Genomic DNA, 6,243 nt, shown 5'->3' on the forward strand with positions numbered 1-6,243 from the left:
GATACCATCTTCACATTCTTAAAGACAAATAATAATTGTACTTCACTCTGATCATCTGGTGTTTGCCACATTGATGTTAAAAGTCATTACTCATTGCCTCCTTTACCAGTATTCTTAATTTAATGAGTAAGTGACCGGGGCATATGAGAGAAGTCAAAAAAGTCAAGATGGCAGCTACAACCATGTAATCAAAGCCCTGCCCTGTTTTTACATGTGTTGCTACTACTGAATAGCCACAGATGCCATCTTGGGTTTTTTTTAATTCCTGTGGACACCCTGGTATCACAAATAGTATAATGCAAAATCTACCATGACATGAGAACCAAGCACATCCCTTTTAAGTGTGAGAAAAGTAAGTGCTAGAAAGGCCAAATGTTTTTGGCAGCCAATGGCCCTGAAGCTGCAGGCTCAGTTTCTGACACGTTTGTTTCTTTAGCCTAATTTTCAGTCTGCAGAAATGAAAACTATCCATTCTTCACATTCGCTGTACTTTTAACATCCTGTCCTGCTCAATAATCATTTTGGAGAAGCAGAGATTGTTGCATTCTGCCTCTCATTCTGCCTTTGGCCATTGTCAACTTTCTACTTAATTTTCTAAATTGATTTTATCAGCAAGACAAATCTTAATTCCTTAATCCCTTTAGAAAACCTATCCAAAATGTGTGCCTTTTTCACAGCAGCTTTCAATAAGTTATTATCCTATCTACAATTAATAACTGTATTGCAATATTATCTTCATAAGTGGTCTGAAAATTATCATAAAGTAGTTAGAGGGAGGACAGGGAGTGTTCTTTTGGGGAAAATAATGTCAAGTCAACAAGTGAAAGATACATCATGTGTGGATCTGGGCTATTATAACATGCAAATTGGGATGAACTGATTCTATTTATTTGTTATCTTACTTTTTATTGATTTATACACTTGCAAAGTTCTTCACAACAGGTTTGAAAAGTAGGCTATTTTATTTTAAATAGAATAGAATAGAATAGAATAGAATAGAATAGAATAGAATAGAATAGAATAGAATAGAATAGAATAGAATAGAATATGGAAGGGACCTTGGAGGTCTTCTAGTCCAGTCCCCTGCTCAAGCAGGAGAACCTATACCATCTCAGACAAATGACTGTCTAGCCTCTTCTTAAAAATCTCCAGTAATGGAGTACTCACGATTTCTGGAGGCAAGGTGTTCCACTGGTTAATAGTCCTCACTGTCAGGAAGTTTCTCCTTAATTCCAGGTTGCTTCCCTCTTTGATCAGTTTCCAACCATTGTTTCTTGTCCTGCCCTCTGGTGCTTTGGAGAATAATGTGACACCCTCTTCTCTGTGGCAGCCCCTCAAATACTGGAATACTGCTATCATGTCGCCCCTGTTTCTTCTTTTCTTTAGACTAGCCAAACCCAAAGTCCCGCAGCCGTTCTTCGTATGTTTTAGTCATAGGGGTAACTTCTATTTTGTTTTAATATTTAAAACCAAATAAAAACAGGTACTCCTCGACTTACAATAGTTTATTTAGTGACTATTCAAAGTTACAACCGGACTGAAAAAAAAGGACTTATGACTGTTTTTCACACTCACAACTGTTGCAGCATCCCCATGGTCACGTGATCAAAATTCAGATGCTTGGCAACTGATTCATATTTATGGCAGTCACAGTGTCCCAAAGTCATGCAGTCACCTTTTGTGACTTTCTCACAAGGAAAGTCAATGGCGAAGCCTGATTCATTTAACAACTGTGTCACTAACTTAACTGCAACGATTCACTTAACAAATGTGGCAAGAAAGATTGTAAAATGGGGTAAAAATCACTTAACGAAGGTCTCACTTAGCAACCGAAATTTTGGGCTCAATTGTGGTTGTAAGTTGAGGACTACCTGTATGTCATTTCAATATTTAAATGACATGAGTTTTTTTGTTTCTGTAGGGTATGAGACTCTCAGTTTGAAAAGCTTCTAAGTAACTTACAAGATTATGGAAGTAAAATAGAAAAAAATAAAAGAGGAAATAAGAACACAGAGATACACACACCAAACCAAGGACAACCAATTTCCTAGCTTTTGACCCACTAAGGCAAGGGTCTTCAAATTTGGCCCTTTTGTGACTTGTGGACTTCAACTCCCAGAATTCCTCAGTCAGCAGGCCTGGCTGAGGAATTCTGGGAGTTGAAGTCCACAAGTCATAAAAGGGCCAAGTTTGAAGACCCCTGCACCAAGGGAACCAATTCTAGCTGCAATATCCTCTAGCACAGTAAGAGCAAGTTTGCTTTTTAGGACAATCAGCTTTTCTGAATGACAACAGTGTCTAAAATCTCCATGTCTACAAGCTTAATGAGAGTTTTCCCTTAATCCCTTCCTGATCTGAGTATATTCAGTTTGAAATAAAGTTTTGAAACAAGGACAGTTTCCCACCTACCATCCAAATTACAGAATCTAAGAAATCATACTTAAGCAGCTTATTCCACATTAAATACATTTCTTCTTTTACACTTATCAAACACAGCCATGCAGATTGGAACTTCTGGAGTTTGATTTAGTCATTCCATTTTCCAAAGAACATTGCCAGAAAAATTATTTTTAAAAGTGGTGAGTTCATGCTTATCTGATTATTCTCTGGCCTTCACTGCTTCACTTCATCCAGCTTCATTTTTCTTGAATTGTTAAGGCAGCGCTTCCCAAATTTTTCCTTCATTATCCAAAGCTGCTTATCGGGAAGTCCTTTTTACCCCATGTAGGTGAATTTAAAATCAATTGAAATGTCCCTGTTGTGATTGGGTTTGCAAGTCAGCTAAAGAAATAGCATTTTTACTCAAGTTAGGGTAATTTACCCAGGTTTAGGTGTTAAGGGATAGTTTCACAGCTAATGCCAGGAAGGCTTTTTAGTCTAGAGTTTGCCTTTCATAAAGTGCAAAGGCCCACTGCAGCTTTGCAAATTTCAGACTGCAAAGTTATGAGAGTGTGTTCCATAGTGCCCTTCTCTCCTGCAAAGCATGGCTTCATTATTTGACTTGTCCTATAAGAGTTCCCAGGTTGAATCTGAAACATTTTCAGTTCCAGCTATTAAGTTGATCCATTTCCCCTCTCCTCCACTTCAAGCAAGGTAGTAGCGCTACTGCCAGTAAAGGTTGTGTTGTTATTCCCATTACATCTCAGTGCAACCCCATTAGCTATTCTGGGCACTGCCAGATCAGTAGAAGCACAATTGTTTGAGGACACAGCAGCAGGGATATGACTTTTGAGTAGCCCGGCGCTTGCAGGGGCAGTCTGTGTTGTGGCAACCATATCACATACGCTCTGTAAAAACAAATCAGCTACCCAGAAAAACAAAAAAGATAAGAATCATATATCTTCCCCTTAAATATAATATGTATTTAATTCAATTAAAAAAAGTGAGTGATGGTTATGAGAAAAAATACTTTACCACAATGAAGAAAGAAAAGGCATTTGTCCCATTGGTACCAATTGTGGTTGTAAATAATAATAATAATAATAATAATAATAATAATAATAATAATAATAATAATAATAATAATAATAATAATAATAATAATAATAATAATAATAATAATAATAGTAATAGTAATAAAGTTGGAAGGGACCTTGGAGGTCATCTAGTTCAACCCCCTGCTCAGACAGGAAACCCTATACCATTTCAGACAAATGGCTGTCCATTCTCTTCTTGAAAACTTTCAGTGTTGGAACATTCACAGCATTCACAGTAAGTTGTACTTACTTACTTATGCACAAGGCAAGATTGAAGGCCAACAACAGTCAGACACAATGGCTCTGCTAGAACAAATTCTAACTAAAGTAGCTTTTCTCAACCTTCTCAGCTATTTTAAGATGTGCAGACTTCAATTTCTAGAATTCCCCAGAGAATTCAATTTCCTTGGGAATTGAACTCCAGACATCCTAAAATGGCCAACATTAAGAAACACTGTACCAAAGGAAGGCAGAACACAAAGCAGTTAGGGAATGGGTTCAGATTAGATATGGTTTTTAAAAATAATAATAGTAATACTAACCCTACTATTCTTGCAATATAATTCTATGAATGCTGTATTTTTCTGAATACCATGAAATCTTATGACTTTGAAACTAAATTGCATACTTTTGTGTATTCTGTATAATACTAATAATCATAAAATAAGTTTCTCTACATTTCATCTCCCAAATTAAAAACATTAATTATAGACATCAGAAAAAAAGTATTATATACATATAGGTGTTTATCTGAAAAGAGAAAATAATCAAACACAGGCAAGTACTGAATCTAAGAAAATGCTACATCCCCTACATTTTTGTCCCATAGAAATCAGTAAGTTAAATTAAATTCTCCTTTGCAGATTCTTAGACCACTAATGTATATAGGTAATCCTTCACTTACAACCACAATTGGTACCAGAATTTTGATCACATGATGGTGTGGATGCCGTGACAGTTGTTAAGTGCAAGGATTCGTTGTAACACACTTTTTTCATGCCATTGTAACATCGAATGGTGGCTAAATGAATGGCTGTAAGTTGAGAACTACCTGTATAATTTCTGAGTAGATGATGGTTCTGTTAATAGGAATGTTGGGCATAGGTGTACCATGTAATCAGACAATTAAAGCTCCACCTCTTCTTACATGCATGTGATGTGTGCTTAAAAGGGATGGGCTGTCATTGCCCTGTGGCAATCATCATTTTGATGCTGTTGACAGCCCCCTATCCCATGGGTGCCCCCCAGTATCATAGCTAATGGAGGAAAATTATACACTGCAATTTTTCCATTATATAATGCAAGTACAGCACAATTCATTGAAACACCTAGAAAAACTATGATATATATAGTTTATTACACAAAGCACAGGGAGTCTAACTGTAGACAATACCATATCCATCACTAACTAGATTATGACCCCAAGCTGCTGATCTCCAGTGATTTTGCTTTTAAGGCCCATTGTCTGTCACTATTTTCATCACTGCATCTAGGTAGCAAATTGATCCATTGAAAATGAGATACAATTTCTAAAGTGCTTTTAGCCAGGTCCTTCCAATGATGTTCTGGTAATTTTAGTGAGCAGAATAGGTTGATTGGGGTATCTTGTAATCTGAAGAAGCAGATCTCTGTGACAAAAGAAAGCCTGCGTATCTAACAGAGATGAAAGATCTTCATAATTTTCCCATGCCCAAAATAGAAGTGCTCTCTTGTTGCAACAACATTATGGTGGAGCAGAGTGCAGCCTTTGCCAAGGATATCGTAGATTCAGAGCCCCCCAAAACAAAGAGGATCCAGAAATGGTGAGCTGTCAGCTAGCAAACACTTTAAATGTGTGGACAGACTTCTACTTGTGTCTGAGGTCCTTATGCCTCCTTTACTCATAACCAAGAATGTCTGAGTATTGTTTGAGCTCTCAGATGAGTGCAGCCTCTGTATTCAACATGTGATTAATGATAAATCTATGTATATTTACCATGGAAGCAGTCAGTGCTGTGTAATCAGCTAAATGTAGATGAATTGATGGTGTGTTTTGAGTAATTCTGAATGTCTCATATTACGCAATGGACCAGTGCTGCCATTAATTCATATTATTGGCCCAGCTATTCAATGGCTAGGAAAGATTATTTTCCTTCGCGTGTTATTCTCTCCACACGCCCAGCTACCTGCAAACTGGAGATGCTAGGAATTGAACCTGCACTGAGGATTTGAGAAAGAGGAAGGCAATAATTCACCCATTTGCAAGCAGTGAGGTCTGAAAAGCTTGCTTACTCTGAAACTCCCCGCTGGCCTGAGAAATCTTTAAGTCCCAATTCATGCAAGATGGAAAAGAAATGCAACTCTCCTACTCCCCCCCTTTTTTCCCCCTCATACCAATCCTAAACCTATTTTTGCTGGGACTCTTTTGAAGAGTAAATAATAATGTCCTTATATTTGGAAGAGGTATACTGTATAACGCAAGCCCTAAATGCCTTGAAATGAAGGCATTTAGGCACAACTAGCTGAACTTTTAGGCACATAAGCCCTCTGCCCCTGCCTCGCCGGAGAAGGCTCACATCTGGAATTGCAATTTGCAAAGCTGCAGCCCAATTAATTCATCTTTTCAAATCTCGCAGCTTCAGCGACCACTCAGAGCTTGCCAATTCCTTGTGTGGCAGTCTCTGAAAAGTGCAGAAACCAGGACGACTCCTCCCTTGGGAAAAGGTCTCTGGCCGGACCCCATCGCGCCGGCCTCTTGGGACACCAGGACACCACCCCCCACCCCACC

General features: G+C 38.1%; 1 protein-coding gene across 1 annotated transcript in view; it reads right to left on the reverse strand.

The window, feature by feature from the left end:
• Positions 1 to 6,243, reverse strand: part of GALNT16 (polypeptide N-acetylgalactosaminyltransferase 16) — a 185,048-nt gene that overhangs the window by 178,506 nt on the left and 299 nt on the right. The window lies entirely within an intron of this gene.

The sequence above is a fragment of the Protobothrops mucrosquamatus genome, unplaced genomic scaffold (assembly GCF_001527695.2).
Source record: "Protobothrops mucrosquamatus isolate PMUCROS unplaced genomic scaffold, P.Mucros_1.0 scaffold2021, whole genome shotgun sequence".
NCBI classification, from domain to species: domain Eukaryota; kingdom Metazoa; phylum Chordata; class Lepidosauria; order Squamata; family Viperidae; genus Protobothrops; species Protobothrops mucrosquamatus.